The sequence below is a fragment of the Falco punctatus genome, assembly GCF_963210335.1.
Source record: "Falco punctatus genome assembly, chromosome: 4".
Classification (NCBI taxonomy): Eukaryota; Metazoa; Chordata; class Aves; order Falconiformes; family Falconidae; genus Falco; species Falco punctatus.
In genome coordinates this window covers 82,007,131-82,025,809 of record NC_137583.1, presented here as the reverse complement: position 1 = coordinate 82,025,809, position 18,679 = coordinate 82,007,131, and positions in this window count along the sequence as shown.

Here is an 18,679-nt window from a genome sequence, read left to right as displayed (position 1 = left end):
ATAATGCAAAAGCCTTTATGCAATACTTTATTGAGGAGAAAAAAAGTACCACAAAAACAAACAACAAGACTTGTGATGAAAAGCAAAAGGAAAGAAAAAACACTTTAGAACCTATGATTTTTGTACCAGTTTTGGCTTGGCTAATGTTAGTTTTATTCATAGCAGCTTGCATTGTATGGGGCTATGTTTTTTATTTGAGACCAAAAGTGATGATAATACAGGGATGTTTTAGCTGCTGCTGAGCGGTGCCTACAGTGTGTCAAGGCTTTTCCTGTTCCTCCCACTACCTCATCAGCAAATAGGCTGGAAGTGCACAAAAAATTGGGAGGAGACAGCTGGGAGAACTGACCCCAACTGACCAAAGGGATATCCCATACCAAATAATGTCAAGCCCACCAATAAAAGCTGGGGGAAGGGGCGATGCTGGGGTGATATTTCTCTTCCCAAGTAACTTTTGCACATGATGGAGCCCGGCTTTCCTGGGGATGGCTGAGCACCTGCCTGCCCATGGGAAGCGGTGAATGAATTCCTTGGTTTGCTTTGCTTGCATGCCACCTTTTGCTTTACCTGTTAAATTGTACCCATGAGTTTTCTCACTCTTCCTATTCTCTCCCCCATCCTACCGGGGGCAGCGGATGAGTTTCTGTGTGGTGCTTTTAGTTGCTGGCTGGAATTAAACCGCACCACCTCCTCTGTCACTCCTTACTCTGTCAGAATCCTTGCCCGTGATTCTTTCTACTTTCTAAATTGGCAAATTTTGAGGTTTGATTTTTGGTTCAAGTGGTGGTTTGTTTTTCTTTTAAATACAGCTACAACAGAAAAATATTAATTGTAACACGTTTACCTTAAGCTTTAGTCTATATCACTCTATAATGTTGCACTGTAAATAGTTTAAATGAAACTTCTATTTGTATTGCTTTAATAAAAACTTCAGTACGCTATCTTGAGCACTTATTAACTTTTCTTTTGCTGATGTCATTCGTCTCAAAGCTGTCTTGAATACAGCTTAAGTTTAACAACATTGTCATGTATGGCCTATAAGTATGTTGTGTTAGGGTTTTTACAGGTGAAAACAACTCTCATTTTATAGATATATTTCTTTAAGCTAAAGAAACATTGAGACAAATTTTGAGCTAAGAAAATGAAGACAGTAAAATCTGTGAGCATTTATTCCTTTTAAAAGCCATCCAGTCATTTGACATGCCTACTATCACGTTACGTAACTTAGTCCAGCTCCAGTTTAAAAGCCTCTGATCCCATGCCAGAGTTTAAAGGACTTGTACACTTGACGTTGCAGGTAGAAGCTTAGCAGCTTTTCAGAATCCTACTAGGCTTTTATTTGTGGTTACCTGAAATCTGTAGAAACTCCAGCAGTCAGAATAAACGGCACTAAAGTGTACACATTGTTTAGCCAAACCCCTTGAGGAAAAACCCTTTGAAGAGAAAGAAAGGCTGCACGAGGACTAAAAGAAGGCTTAGGAGGAGAGCTTCAAAGGAGTCTGTCTTTTTTGCACTTTAAAAGTACCTTAGAAGTAATTATGTTATTTACCAGCAGAAAAGTAGAGATATGCTGTGAAAATTACTTGTTGCCCTGTTTTTACCTGCCTTTCTTCTACCTTAGCTTTGCTGAATATGTTCGCTTCTCTTATCCTGAGGTTGCAAACTCTGTGTCAGAGAACCATCTCTTTATAGTTGTATGCTCTAAATTTAGTATGATTTGAGTCATACTCTAGAGGCCAGGTCAAACACATTTTAGAGAAAAGCTTTCACCTCAAGAACATAAAGTTATTTTATTCTCTCCTTAAAACTCAACTTTCTGGAAAATTAATTTCAATGGAGATGCTCTTGAGCACAATTTGCAGCAAAATAGCTTGCACTTTTCTTTTTTTTTTTTCCTTCATTGATACCTTGTGGGATTTGGGGCATGTACAACTTATCAGTCATCTATCACAACTTTCCACTGTCACTTCGGTTTTTTGGTGGTTTTGTGGTTTTGGTTTGGGTTTTTTTTCCTCTCCTCAGGAAAAATTGGGAGCTCAGACCCAACGGGTGGAGGTCCTGGGAGAGACTGAGACAGCTGAGGTTCTGTTGGTGCACTCAGGGCCTTGGTACCAGGTTCAAATAGATCTTCATGATAATGATCGTAGGAACCCTGAGGTGCTCCAAGTAGTTCTCCATGGCCATTGCCCTCTATTTTTGGTTGACAGGGCAGTTTCCACAGTTACCAGCTAAATTGGATAAGGTTTCCAGGCTCTCTCTTACCTGCACTGTAGGCCATAGCTCACCCATCAGCCAGGTGCTGTGCTCTGTCACAGAGTGGAAACATGCTAATCAAAGTCTTTACTGAGATAGTGTCAGAACAGCATGTTGGGGACACGAGTGCTGGTTCAATAAGTATTTCAGCCCAGGAGTGTGGGATCTGTGGAAAGAAGAAAAAAAAAGAGGGGGAAAATGTGATGTAGCTTTGGATCATAGAAACTTCCAGGTAGGACTTAACAGAAGATTTTTTCATGAGATAAACATGAAAAATGGATACATACAAGGAGCATATATAGGGAGTATAGCAGAAAATTGCTTTTATATGTCATAAATCTAGTTCTCACAAAAAGAATATCACAAAATTCTGTCAGGGTGTTTTGCTTATTTAAACTGTTTAGGACTATGAAGAAGCACAAATCTGAATCCCTTGTAGCAGAGCTATGCTACTCATTTCACAGCATACATAGCTACATAGCATGCTACTCGTTTCTTTCTGACTTGACACCACCACCCCCATGCCCCCAAGGATCAATAACACTGTGTCCAGCAGAGCGGGAATATCAACAAGTATTAGCTGGCTGGGGCTCATACTTGTCTTTATCTCCTTTAGATAAATTAATAGCACACCTCATATTTCTTTCTGTAACGATGAAATTGTAATTTGCATTTTTAATTGCAACTCAATACAAACTTACTGTCAATGTGCTGCTTGGTTGCTATGGGCTGCTCACATTTCCAGCCTGTAGTTGGAAAAGGTTTGCGGAGAGGGGAAGGACATGGGAAAGACACTATCTTACTCAAATTAAGACCTTATCGCTGTCAGCTTGGCTGTCAACAGCTGAACTTTCTTGTGAAACAGGGAAGTGTATCTTTCTGTCAGTTTAAACTGATACATATGTCTGCCTGCTTGTTAGAACGAATTTCATGCTGAAAGTATATGATGCAAATACTCGTAAGAATTCACTGGCTTATTGGGTAGGGTGGAAATGTTAACTTTAACCTACCTGAAATACTTTGCACTCAGACAGCAGAGATAATGTAACCTCAAATACTGTTAGGACAACTAATGTTTTAGGTTGTCTAGCTTCGATACGCATCTGTTAAAATTTAGCAGTACTTCTCATGAAAATCATAGATAGTTCCTCAGGACAAGACCTACAGAATGTTTTTAAGCTACCAGTTATCTTCAACATTGTAAACACAACTGGTTAGAAAGACATAATGTTAATCGAGAATGCCTATTTAGTTTTTCTTCTGTATCACTGCCTCTAGAGGAAATGTCTTATTTTTGTAGTGATTAGCAGACCAATTTGTGACTATTGGGGTTGGAGGTAGGCTTTGATGCAAGACTAATGATATCAAATGTATTCTGCTGAAACACATTAGATGTCAGTAAATTTATAATCTAAACATTTGAGACTCTATTAAAGACTCACCAAGACTCTTAATGGTCCTCTAGAATTCTAAGTCGGTGAATATCTCTTTAGAGTCTATGGAATGGGTAAAAAGCAAAGTCTTACACATAGAGGTCACTATTTTCTGCAGGCGTTTCTCAAAGGAGAGGAAACATCAAGCCTGTTCTACTTGTTTTACAGGATAATTGATCACCTGCTGGTAACTGAAATTTCATTTCATAAAGCCCTAGAGAAATCTCTGTTTTAACTGTGGTCCTGGTTTGGGCTTTGTTTTGTTGTTTTCCACCTGTCTTTCTGTTGTTGGCAACTACTTTCCCCTTAAGTGCTCCAGAAAAGTGGCTAAAAGAAAAAAAAAAATGTACAATGACAAAAGAAGAAATTATGAACAGGGCAAAGCAGTATTTTTCCCATGCTGAAGGACTTTAAATTATGAAATATGCTTTTTCTTATGCATCAAATACTTAAAAATCCAGTGTTTGTAGTATATATAAGTAGGCATGCTAATAATGCAAAGATTCTCTTGCTTTGCTAGGTATATATGATGAAGACATGCAAAAAAATAGTAAGGTATATAAATGAAGGTTAGCAGGGAGCAGAAAATGTTGAAGCATGAAAGTGAAATTTTACAAAAATAGTGACTTCCCTGCTTTTATCATAGATCCTTATTATTAACATCTTGGCAATTATGTGTAGTTTACACTCACAGAGTTAATAAACATGGAAGATATCATACCAGAGAGGCTTCACTGCAGCTATAGAGTTAGTTGCAAGGGTCAGACTTACACACTCAAAAGAGAACTTTCAAGGGGTTTTTTTTGTTCATTTCAATGAACATTTGCATAAACATTATCTCTGTTGGGTTTTTGTTTGCTTTTTCTCCCTGATGCCCCTCTATCAGAAAACAGGCAAAACCAACAAAAGTAGAATCAGTGCTGAACTTGATTGGAAAGGAGTGAGATATGTGGCAATGAAGTATTAAAAGAATACTGAAGATTCTCTTATTGTTACTTCTAAAATAGGAGTAGCCCCTTGGCAATAAAGTATTTACGAGGGGGACTGATGTTCAGATATACTATCTGGACTCTAGAAATCTTGTTTTCTAGCCCCTGTTAAAAGTTGCAAGTGAGTATAATTTGGCTGCCAACAAGAACTTATTTATGATCTTTTGTCTGGGCAACCCCTATAAACATAGACTCATAAAATGTAATCCTCTGTTATCACCCAGGTAAAGTAAAATACCTGTAGCAGAAATTCCAACAAGCAATTTTTGCGCCCCTTCCCACCCCTTACTAGAATACACTTGTTCCTAAAAAGAGTAACATTGCAAGTTTTGTTGTTTTCTGCTATGGAAAAGTAATGAAGTCTTTTCCCTATGCCTGTATTTGAGATTAACGTAAAGTCATATTTGAGTTGGAAAATGAGGTCAACTTCTAGTCAAAAGCAAATCTGGTTTCTTAATCTTTGCTGCCAAAATCTTTCGCTCTAAAAGTTTGTTTGTTTTGAAAAGTCACAGTAGTGCCACCTCCATAAACACCTACTCCCTAGCCCTCACTCCTGGGGTCTAATGACATTAATCACTGTTAAAATGGAAAGTACAGCAAAACAACACCAATCTTGATGAAGAAAAATCATATGATGTGTGCAGATAATGTTTAGCTTGATGGAAAAATACATAACAATCCTTTTGGTCTCGAGTTTTCAAGTTACTGTTTTGATGTCTGTAGTGCCTGCTTTCTGGAAAGCATAAGGCAGAGGGTTTTTTTGATTAATGTTTGACTTTACTGAGGTTGCTATTAGGGGCTATCATTCTGCAGAACGTAAATTGCATGTGTGGGTGCAGACTAATAAAATTACTTTAATTCATTAGATTACAGATCTCTCACAAGAAATAGCACTGATATTTTCTAGCAACTACAATTCAAATAATGCTTAGGTTTTACTGGTGCAATAGTACAACTTTAGCTTGAGGCTTAATTTCCACTGGTAGATGTGCTCTCAGGTGATTGCCCAAAATAGGAAAAGTAAGACTTTGTTGTCTTTTAACATTCAGACTAATAACTTTCCTGAGAAGAAATGTTTTGGGAAGGGAGAATTCTATTTAGCGGAAATAACTGGGGCAGAAAGGTATGAAAAATAAATACCACTTGTGTTAAATCTGATTTACTGAAGTACTTGGTGTACAAAACTCTGTGAAACATTCAAAGCACTTTGGGTGTCAGGGAGTGCATGAAGATCGACCTTAAAACTCTGCTTCAGTAGGCTGTAGTCAAGAACAGTATATACTTTATCAGTTTAAACTAGAAATGTTTATACATGTTAAATAAGTCATAACCACAGTTAACAAGAGATGAAGCAGGTATTGATTTTACACTCTGGAGATTTAAAAGTGACTTCTGTATATCTAAATATGCATTAAATTACCTTAAAGGGGAAGGGGAGGCTATGTAGTGATCCAGCTGTGCTCTATTTTTCTTCCCCGCCACTCACCCCCCGCCCACACTTCCCAACAAGTAGCGCCAGCAGTTATACCTGTACTTCCATTAATGCCTTGACCTATGGACTGCATGGTACAGCTTGTCTCCTGACTACTGTGGATGCTGAAAATGCCGAGTATGTGAAGGCACTATCCAAAGGAAACACAGGGGGGTCCCAGGGGTGTCTGCCATTTGAGATGCCTTCCCAGTGCTAAGAGCATGACCCTTTGTCATGTTGAGCTGCTAAACATCTGTTGCACACCTTTTGCATTTATGTGCTGAAGGTTGGGGGGTTAATGCAGAAGTACACAACTTATAACATCCATATTAATTTGTTGTATAAGGAGTTACCTTATATTTTTATATATTTATATTTATCTATATGGAACTCTAATGAAGAGAAATATTGCTGACACTTCTTGCTCCCCTCACCTGTATGTCCCTTTGTTTAATTCAAGTTTGATTATTTCCATATCCTGAGATGAAGGGAAGTAGATGATCATTAAAAGTTAATTTTCCTTGTGATGTTGTTATTCAGTTTAGTATACTGCATGATTAGATAAATTTCTGACTTGAAATAGGTAAAAGAACATGTAAGTAAAATCTTTTTTTTTTTAACATTAATATAGGCCAAATATAAGACTCTTTCACCATTGGCATAATTATGAACAAAAGAAAGGCAACTGACATTTGTTTTCATGAAGGAGGAATGGTATTTATTGGGGGAAAAAATATTACTTAAATATGCTAATGTATTGCTTCATCTTTGGATTTACTAATACTTCTGCTTATATAGCATGCAGAATCCTATTGTTTGGCCTGTGTATGATGCATAGTTTGATAAGCAGCTTTCACTGACTGTTGTAGGAACTCTGGGTTTTGACTGCTGTGATAGTATTTGTCTTATCCAACAATGATGGGCACTGCTACATACATTAAATGTTATATTAGGCTGCAATATTTCTTAAGTAAAACCTTTAAAAGAAGCATTTACTCATATGTGCACATAGCCATGAGTTCTTTAAAACTCTTTATAATTTTAAAATAATGGTGTCTCATACATGAAAGCAATAAATAATAAAATGCTAAGAATGTTTTTCCTGTGCTGTATCTGTGAGGAAGTCCCTGTAAAAATGAAAACAGACTGTAAGATATTTTTTTTTCTTTCTACTATTTCTTGGTGTGCCAGAGACTTAGGGCAAATCCTTGTTAAAAAAATCTCCATCATTAAAATGCAATCCTGTCATTTGAATGGAGATTAATATGTCAAGCCCAAACCAAAGAGCAGACAGATAAACACCTTACCTTTTTGGTCTTTGACAGCTTTTAAGTCCAACTTACCTTCTTGCTTGTGATATAACCAAAATACAACACTTTTGATGTTGTATTAATGTATTAAGTTAAAGTTGCTAGAGCAACTGATAAATGCTTCCTTACTCACAGGGAAGGACACAAGGATTATAATTTTAGTCTTTAGTAATAGTAGAATGGAATTGCATTGTGGCTTTGTTGTTTTTTGGTTTTGTTTGGGTTGTGTTTTTTTTTTCTTTAAACTGAGTTGCTTTATTAGCAATAAAGCTCATTTTTCTTTTAAAGTGGTTACAAAACTCCTCTTCCAAAGGCTTTCATCTCTTAATTCAGTTTCCAGTTTTTCTCAATAGGCTCTAAACCACCAATCAAAACAAATTGATGCTGCCTATTGTAGTCATCCACCTTCACTGTCATTCAATTATAAATTTTTCGGCAGTATTACTGTCTAAATATTTATCTAATTCTATTCTTTCAAGGAGAGGCTCACTCTAATGTCTTTATGCTGCAGGGGATGGCCCCATGTACTTACAATTTATTGTTCTTCTTAGCATACAGGTGATGCTCTTTCCAGAGAAAAGAGAAATTGTTCTGTCATAAAAACTTGAATCAAATTTGAGTTACTCAGTATTTGTTTATTAGAAGTGGAGTCCATGTATTAAAAACCTCGACACAATGATTTCTTTTTCCAATTTATCAACAGTTTGGCTTATTTGTTGCCTAATGTTAATTGGCTAATGCATTAACAAGTAATTAACTCCTTTCTGAAATATTTTTAGTTGTTTCTGACTGTATATTTTTTTCTTTGTTGGAACTGCCTGTTAATTTCAGAATGTATCTACCTATTTATCACATGGATACTTCTCCTGACTAAATAATATTCTCTTCTCTGTTACCAAACTTAAAGTTCTGTTTTCCTTTGATTTCTTCATTTATGCTACTCTATTCAGATACAGCACAGAAAACTTTTCTGTAAAGACTTGCAGAAGTACATCTTTAAACAGTTTTTTTCTTCAGAGAACCAAACACACTTAAAAAGAAGAGATTTATTTTGTAGAAACCTTTTCACATGACCATTTAAGAATAATACGATTTTTTTCTTTGGAGTTGCACCTCTCTGAGATGCTTCCACTGGTCAATGGGTTAGAGAGTAAAACTCCTAATCACATTCATAATTTCCTTTCAGAGACCTTGGCCATGTGTTTTCTGATGAATGTATCTATCTCTGTTCTTCTCCCTGAGCAATGATAAAGCTTTAGCAGTAGGAAGAGAGAGGATATCTCTCCTTGTGTACTAAAATCCTGACCTACAACAGGTGGACACCATTCTCCTTGCCTGAGAAGGGCTTGAATTTGTGTCTTCTTTTTCTTTTAGGAAGTTATATAGCCTGGTTGAGATCACCTGTAGTTGGGATTTCAAGAGAAGAAACCAGCTGATCTCTCCTTCAGAGACCTAGGTGGTCCTTTTGAAGAGTATGGATCCTGGGAGACAAGGATATCTTTTTGCAGTTGAATAAAGCATATATGCCCCAAAGAGGGTGTAGGGAGATTTGTGCAATTTTCTTCAGTATTTCTTACTGGCTATCTTTAAATCCCAGTTGGAGACTGCTTATTCACAGAGTCTAGGTGCCCAAGGTGGAGGTTTAGTGTTCCAGTTCAGCAACCAGTATACTAAAAATATAAGCTTTTAAATGGTAAAGTGTAATAATAACATGTTCTTAATACATTTATTGCTTCTTGCCTCAATTTGCATGAAGAAAGAACCTTCTCCCTCTATGCTTTTTTTTTTTTCTTTGCCTCATAGCTCAGGCATGAGCAACACATAGACCAGAATGTCTTTAAATATAGAATCTCCCACCTGCTTACACAGTAATATTGGCAGAGGTACCACCATAAAGGATGCATGGTGGGTCTTTATCTAGGGCTTTAAGAAGATGATCCAAATGACAACAGGTACAGACCTCTATTCCCGGTATAAACTCACGCTTTCTTACATGTACCAATTTTAATTGTAAGCTTCACTGATCTCTCACACCATCTATGTGACTTTCTGCAACTCTCATTTCTTTCATCTACTGGGACACCTATGAACTGCAGTACTAGATGCTTCTGGAGAATTCAGGACAAAGATATTAGTCAAGCAGGCCAGTAGCTTCTCAGTCTTCCAAAACTTACTAGATAATTGAGGAAAGGTGTACAGGATTTCCTCTGAAAAAACTGAATATTGTGAAAATATTCAAACAGTTGCATTCTGACTACTTTTTAAAATATATACAAATAATATTACTTCATTCAGACTAGATTTAGACTATACTCTTTCCCATTGAATCTGACTTTTGTATTGTTCCTGTAGTAGTTGTTTTTATTCACAGGCAGCTAATTGTATTCCAGTCCTATGTGGGGCCATTTTCAGAGCACTAGCAAAATGTAAATACTGTCAGGTTTTGTTTGGATCTTTAAGTCTGCACTGCAGTGTTAACATTTTTCTGACTTGGAGTTTAACCTATACAAAAAAATGCCTGCCCCAGATAAAGCTGTTTCACCATTTAAATGAAACTTACTCAGGATTTTTTCCATAACCTTCACGATAATTTCATTTTTAAAAGAAAAAAATAATTTTTGCCTGGTGAAACTATAGTCTTCAACATTAATTTTTGATTTAATAATAAAATCTAAAGGCTGGAGGACCACATTCTGAGAAGCGCTAGATGTTCTGTTTTCACTTACTTCAGAGAGAGATCAATGATGCAGGATGACATACTGTGGATTAATTTCATGTTGTTGAGAACTATGAATATTCAGAGTAAGCCAAATGATAAGGAGAAAATAAAGCATGTGGCTCAGTGCCTCTAATATGTTTTGGCACTGAAACCTCAAATCAAAATGCATGAAATGAGAGAAAACTCTTCTTCAGCAAATTCTCCAGTTTTTTTGTGACTGTATCTTCAATAATTCTTTTAGCTATTAGATTTTTTCATCTCAACTGACTGCTGATGCAGTTAAGATCATAAAATAGCCACAACTGACAAACATCTATGTTGTACTTTTTAACCAAAGTGAGCAATGATGCATATTAAAACACCACAGCATAGTTAGTTGCCTTAATTCACAACTCAGTAAAGGATGGTAATATTGAGCACGCGGTTGCAGGTGGGAAGGTGACTGTACGTGGGGTTGCGGGCATGGAATCAACAATTCACAGGGCTTGATTTCTTCAAGCCAAGGGTACTAGATGAACATCTGTTCAGAACATGGAAGTAAAATATGGAACAACACGAGAACTAAAATATGTAAATAAACAATCCATTAACTTTAGAAATTAAAATGCCATTCCCACAACTACAACTACATGGTGGCTAATCTGACTTACCAGTAAGAAAGTTCAGGGAACAAACTTGGAAAGAAAGAAAACCCCAGCAAATAAATGTAACTTAGAAATGATGGATACATATTGCCTTTCAGCCAAAGCTAGGTACGTCCAATTCATCTTGCAGGCTTTCCTGATCATTTGAGCAAAGGAAATGTTGCAAATTTAACAATGGTTGTTTTTACAGCTGATCAAAGATTAAGCTGATAGAATTGCCTGGTAGACCATAAACCTAAATTAGAAAAATAAATTAATCATGAGGTAATGGAGAGAGACTTTCAGATGGCAGAAATAGGTTACCATCTCTGCTACTTAACATCCCTCACCCACCACCACCACCCCCCCCAAAATAAAAACCAACCAAAAAACCCACCCCAAAATAATAGCAAGCACAAAACAGTCCAAACCAACAAAACCATCTCCGGAAAATGACTTGGTGTGTCCAGAAGGGAAGCATGTTAAAGCCATCTAGCAGAGAGCAGCAGTTATAAAAGCATGGCTCAGCAAGTCTGTCTCAGGCCTTCCCTTTTCAAGCATCCTCTTTGCTTGAGTCCAAATATAGACCTGTCTTCCAAGAATACAACAGAGGAGGAAATACTTGATACTTTTTTATGCAATAACCTTGGACTGTGACATTCGTGAAGCAAGGGCTCCTGTGCTAGTTTTATCTGACCTCATGGGGCTTGACTCTAGAGATAGTATAGCCAAGAGCTGCCCTATAAAAGAAGATTAGGTGAAATTTTTCCTTTGCTCCTGTTGAAGCTAGAAGACAGTCCAGCAAGGCATACAAATGTATTTGGCTTAGTGGGAAAGGAAGTAATTTCTTCTTTAATACAGTCCTCCTCACTGAACTAGGGATTCAGGCCAGGGGTTCTTGTGATGTTTGTGGGGGGTTCATTGAATGTTTTTTCTCCCTCCCTCATCCTGACTGAAGTAAAATGCAAAAACATTTTGCACTGCAGCATGATCAGAAATCAAAACTGCATTAGAAACAAACTTGCTTTGCTTTTTGTATTCTTAGAGTACAGAGGCTCAGCTTCAACTGAAAAAAAAGTGGTTGCTTTCGTTCAGAATATTTCAAAGCGTGGATAATAAAAAACTCTGGGATGCGAAAAATGTGGGTTTAAACTCTGGGATGCGAAAAATGTGGGTTTAAAATCTGCAAGTAAAGCTTAGTATTTTAAACTACTTCTTGTGAATGTCTTTAACTTCTAGCCCTGTATTCAAAATACATACTGAAACTCTGTTTGATGTAGTTTTAATGATGCAAGTCAAGATTTGTTCTCTTACAAATGCCAGGGGAAGGAAAAAGTATGTACGTTGTCATTATCGAATATTTACCAGCAAATGTTTTCTATGCCTCATAGGTGTGAGTGAGTCATGTTTGAGTCATCTGAATGAAAATTCAGGTGAATAAGGCTGATTTTCCATTGACCTCAGCTAGTGATGAGGTACAAGGGAATTCCATGTCTAAACTTCCTTTATGATTTTTTTCCTTTCTAACATGACACCAGGATTACTTTTTCTTGTGAGTGGACTTGCTGGTTAAAGAAAAATAGTTGGTCATTTATGAAATTGATGAGGGTTTTAAAATATATTTTGATGTTAAATAACCCTTCTTGTATTGTTTCTGATTATACTTAATTTTATTTCTGTGCTTCTAATTGCTTGCATATACAAATATTGCATACCAAATAAGCTGGGAATTTTAACACCAAGATGAAGTCAGGAAAGTGGCTTATTTTTCTTGTGGACATTTTATGCTTATTTTGTCCAAGCTGGATGTGAATGATGCTGGAGAATGAGGTTTCACACTTCTTTTTATAGTTGCATATTTATTTAATTAATTAATTAACACAGCATCTACTCCTGTGCATATCAGTTCATTTTCCCTGTTGGAGCCGATCCCTACACTATTCCAGTGGGACTTACTGGTGGTATATTCCTGGATAATGGTGCATTAGTAGAAACAGTAGGAAGGGCGTACATTTATTTACCTTTTGCATGTTGAGATGCCAGTTGCTGTTTTCTCTGTCTGACAGGCAATGTAAATCATTAAAAGTGATGTGCTTAACTTTCCCAGCTTCCACTTCACCATTACCTCCTGCACAAATGACTTGGCAGGAGCATCAGTAAGGAGGCAGTATACATCAAATACTCATACCTTATAATGGCAATAATGGTATTTATGCTCATCCATTAAGTGGTCTTACTGTCTGTGTGTGCTTTAGAAGAAACATAAACATTATTTTTGCTGCAATGTGTAGTTCCTGAAAAAAACACACTAAAATCCAGATTAGCAAGAATGTTTTTCTATGGGACTATGGTGCTGAGTTTTTTATGTAGTAGTTGCTCTGACACCTTTGTTTTCACAGGTACTCTATTCAGTCCTTCAGAAACATTAAAAAATAAATAAATAAAAATCAACCAAAACCCAAACAACCACACAACAAACGAAACCCAGACTTTCTTTAGTTAAGAAACACATCACTATCTGCTGCCAGCAATGGTCTGCTTTTAATGCAGAAGATAGAAGATAGCAAGTATCTTCTCAAACAAATAATGCTGAACATGTTCTTACTCATGGGAAATTTCCTGGCTGGGTGCCTACTGTGTTGAAAGTTCTGCAAGGTTTAAGTTTGCTGTAGAAGACAAACACAATTCCCTCTAAAACTTACACTGTTAGCAAAGCATATCACATCTCCTTTAATGTATTCCTTTTAACAAAATCTGAGTCTGTCACAGACAGTTTTCACAAAGAGAAATTTTGCTTTTCATAGGATATTAGCTATTTATTGAAGAGAATAGATGGAGTGAACCAGGAGATGATCTATATAGAAGATTCCTGTTAGAAAGCCTTTTAACCCTAGTAGGCAATGGCATTTAAAAAGATAATTGAACCAAGATGAGCTCCTAGTAGCACTACAGCTTTTCTGGTTTTTAATCAGTATAATTATGTATTTAAAATAATTTCTCAGGGATATAATAGACTTTATTACATAAGGCCTTTAAAACATGATTAAACCTGATGGTATTGCAGCTCCAGTTTTTCCTCATAATATCAAGCAGACTGAACAAGTGAAATAGTGAGTGGAGTGTGCTATATAAATTTTAAAGAAACCCAAAACATTATGGTGTCAGAATTCATGTCTGGAAAGCAGAGAGGCAGCACAATAAAGTACGTGTAATCTGAAGAGTTCTGAAAATCAAGCAATTTATCCTCGTTGGTTAAGATTTAAGGGTTTGCAAGGCTCTGTATCCTTGTAGGGTTTGTTTCATTTAGCTTGTATTCCTATAACAAATGAGAATGCTGGCACCGTGTACAAAGAAATCCCCTTAATGCAAGGAAGGGGGTAGGAGCTGGATTCTCTAAGGCAGAAAGGGAACGCTGCATATGGAATTTGAAGGAACTGGAGACCTCTCCTAGGTTGGACATGGCATCAGGTAATCCCATAATCAGTAAATATGTTTTTCTCTTAAAAAACAATTATCCTTTTCTTTCTGTGTTCCTGGTACTTTTGTTTCTCCTGTTAATTTCTTTTTCCTCAGAGTCTGTCCTTTAGTTATCTATAATTTATATCCAGTTACTTTTTTTTAATCATTATTGTTTTCTCCATAGTTTTCCCATATTCTAGGCTTTTCCCTTATTCACCCCCTTTCTCTGCAAGAGAGTCCCTGGAAGGGACATCAGAGCACATCCTGCTGTAAGCATTTTCCAAAGCATGTAGTCAAAATCCCTGATCAGTCCTGTACCTGCTTTTTGTGGTAACCCTGTACTTTAAGTTGTGTATAACATGCCAGGTATGTTTAATTTTCCTAGGGTCACTTCAGTCTCTCGCTGGTATCTCTAGCTTTAGTCTGGCATTCCACCTATTTCTTCAAATCCTACCTGGACATATCAGGTAGAACTCTTAGTATCTTTAGTATGCTCTTTGTAGAAATGCACACTTGTAGGTGGTTTGCCTATGGTTGCTCCTCCCACTGACACAGGATAAACTGGGATAAATATAGTTCACAAAGAACAGATGCTATAGAGATTTGTCCATTTTGGGTAAAATAAGACCAGTAGAGTCCACATGCACATAAAAATTGAACTTAACTGAGCTTAACATGCCAAGCATTAGCCTAACATTACTAGTCAATTATATTTCAGCCAACAAATATGCTCTTCAAATGAATGATGTATCAAGAGGATCAGGCTCTGCAACCATTGAAAACTGTTGAACCAAAATATGCTCAGATTATCTTGTGGATTTCTAAGGTCTTATTTCAAATGCCAAATACTTTTGGGGTTTGCCAATAAATTTGTGTATGTATTTATAGACATGTATAAAATGTTATACAAAATTCTATTTCCCTTGCTATGCTTTTTCCCTTTTCCATCCCCTTTCCTGTTTCTTTCCTTCTTCATTGCTATTGCTCATATAACTTTCTTTCCCTTTTGCTTCCTTCTTTACATTGCTTTTCCTCCTTTTCCATTACCTGAGCCAGTATGACTGTAGATATTAGTGTAAGTAACACTAGTTACATGCTGTTAGACTCACAATATACCACAGATTTCTTTTGTATTTCAGCACTAAGTAATTTATATCACTTACATAATCCCCTAAACAGAAAACTATTCATTTAACAATGATTCTCTGAAGAACCCAGTACCATATTGTTAGAAGTCTGAAACTCATATTGGGTTTGTACAGCAATATGTTCAGACATCTGCACAGGCAAATGCTTCATAAATTCTAAAGTACTAAAAAAGAATATAATACCATGATTCACACCTTGTCAGAGAAATAAAAGGCCTATCATGAAAACATGAGGAAAATAAGACATACACAGAAATAGAATTTCAGGGTAGATGTTACAGTATGTGTTTGAATCAGTTATATGCCAAATTCAAGGAGATTAAAATTTAATCCATATTCTACTTAGAAGTGGAGCATATTAATATACATAAAGACTAAGTCAGTTAAAAAAGATACTTTCAAAAAAAGCACCGAACAAAATTTGGTGTTAGATAATTAAGAATTAGCCTAAATGAAACAACACTGAGATATTTTCTAGTCTGCTTTTAAATTCCTTTTGGAACAACACTTTCAGCAATTTAGAATCTGGCCAAACTATAGTAAAGGTGTATTGAAAGTCTTGGAATGCATTAGGCAGAAGCAACGCTTCCTCACCAGACCAGACACATTTTTTTGACTACTGAAGTAATTTGAAGTACATTCAAATCTTCAAATGAAAATGTTACAAAAGTAGAATGCTACTTTATTTATTAAATACTGTGGTTTAACTGAATTTCTAAACTTTCCTGGGAGATCATTGTGTTATGTATTTTGGTTTATATCCGACAAGTATGCAAGAAAGAAAAATATATCTGCAACAATTAACAACATTGAGGCTTTTATGACTAAATGGAGCACTCCATTTCACTCATAAAACAAAAAGGTTTGCTTAATTATGTCTTCTCTGTAACAGCCTCAAAAGAGTACCAAACATTTTTCTTCCTCTTAAGTTTTCCTTTTCTTAAGAAAATAATAATTCTTAATTGCAGTTTACTGGCTACTGGTTTGCTTTGCTCGACTCTTATATTTATCTTCCTATTTCTATTCACCAAAGTTCTTGCATTCAGCTTTGCCTTTCCTCTGGAGTGATTCTTACTCTAAATTTTATTTCAAAGAGCTGAATAAGAAAGGATGAAGTATTTCCATTGTGAAAACAATATTTGCCAGAAAGCCCGAGATGTGCTAAAGCTCCCTTCACTGTGACAGAAGCATTTTTCAGGGCTGGGTGATGTAGCACAGAGACATCAACACGAGTTCTGTTGGCAGCAAAATGAATTAAGCATGGTTTCATAAAAATCTGTCTCCTGGTTGAATTATCTCACACTTAATATAGTGAAAACTATCATTAAAAGGTGTCTGTCTCTGTTCCTCTCCCTGCCTCATGGTTGGAGTTTTCATAGTCTTTCTGTTTTCTAATAAGAATTTAGCTCAGTGGGAGGCATTAGTGAGTTTTTCCTCTAACCACTCATGTATCTCACAAACTTGTTAAGAATGTAATACTATTAGGATTTGCAGCTCTTTGAAAAGTTGGTGGAAATAAAATGATATATTCAGTTGGAAGTAAAGGAAAAATCTATATTTATGCATTACTGTACAAACCTCACTTTCTTAGGAAACCAAGCTGAAAAGTATTTCTGTTAGCATGCTATGATGCTATTTGTGCATTATAGAGGTCAGGCATCAATACGCTGCTGCACCAGTCCAAGCTGTGGACTAAGCTGTTGGCAAAAGGAATGTAGGGAATAGGGGGAACAGCTTTAGTAAGATCCTTAGCCACATTCTTCTGCCTGCAGGCAGCTAGAGCCGTTCTTCCTCTTATTGACAAATTGTCTGTCATTTCTGGGATATAAACTGATTCTGTTTTGAGGCTGGTGTCATACACTTCAGGTCTGGTGCAGAGTCCAGCTGAGGGGTGTTTTTAGTTCTGTAATACCTCTTTCTATTTTCTTTTATATTTCTATTTTGGAATCAACTTTCTGAAAATACAGATACTTCACTGCTATTGACAGCACTGGGGGGGGGGGGGGGGGGGGGGCAGGGAGGGTAATAAAAGCATTCAGCATGCAAGCAACATTACGAACAGAGCACAAAGGCAGGTGTCAGTCCCCCCAGCTTTCTCTCTGTAGCTGCTCACAAGCTTTTAACACTTCAACCAGATGAACAATGTGCAGCCTTGCTGAGTGCATACACCGAAGCAGCTCCTTGACTAAGCTTACAGGAGGCAGAAAAATGGCAGGAACTCTTTGCCCCAGTTTCTCTTAAGTGCAGTTACTCAGACTCCAAAGCCGTAAGGAATGGCTTTCCATCCTTTTCAAATAAAACAGAAATCATCTTCAACTTCTTAGAACCACAAACAGGGTATCGATGATTTCAGATAGGAAGCTGAGAAAGAGCCTGGCAAATCTTCAGTGGGTGATCTGGGCTTCAAACCAGGATGCTGTCAGTACTTCAGGAGTGCAGACAAACAAACATAAGTATTTTGGACACGTCTTTAATAGGATGTTGGAGCTGGAGAAATCTAGTTACTACAGTCAGAGAAGGGCATAGAGACTGATGAAAACACAGCGTATGATGACAGTGGAGAACAGGCATGAAGGGAAAAAGCTGACAGAAACATTTGTAAATTATGCTGACGTTGAGGGAAAGAGGATAAGAAGGGAGCATAAACCACGCTTGTTTTGTTCCCTGTGTCATTTTAATAAGCTCTCAGATCCTAGAACCTGTGAATAAAAGGGCCGAAAATGAGGTTTCCTATATGATGGTTTTCAGAATTGCTACAATTGGCTTGAATAATGCAGTTACCTCTTTTGTTTGTTTGTTTGTTTGTTTGTGTAGATGGTCAACATATTCTGAAGTGAAAGCAGTAATTTCTGTAGTATGAGTTTTAATACCTCTATGCTTCATTTGCTAATGAAAAAGCAAGGTGATCTGCTGGTAGGACCCAGTCTGGGCTGGTTAAGAAGCAAAAGCTTTGCATTTTTTTCTCTGTGGAACTGTTGGTAAGTCATTAATAGGTCCACAAAGCAGCACAGTTGTTTAGAACCTACAGGTGTAATAACTAATTTGATTCCAAGGTTCTTTATCTAGACTGTTACACCACTGAATTGATGTAATTACGATTTATAAAACACACACATATATATCACAACTGAAGCAAACAAAAAAAAATGGTCATTAATAGCTGCAGATTTTTTGTGTACTCAAAATAGAAGCCATTTAAGTTCATACTCTCTGACTTCAAAGCCTTGCGCATGTAGGTAATTTTACTGTCTTCATGTGAATTTCTTTGAGGGTA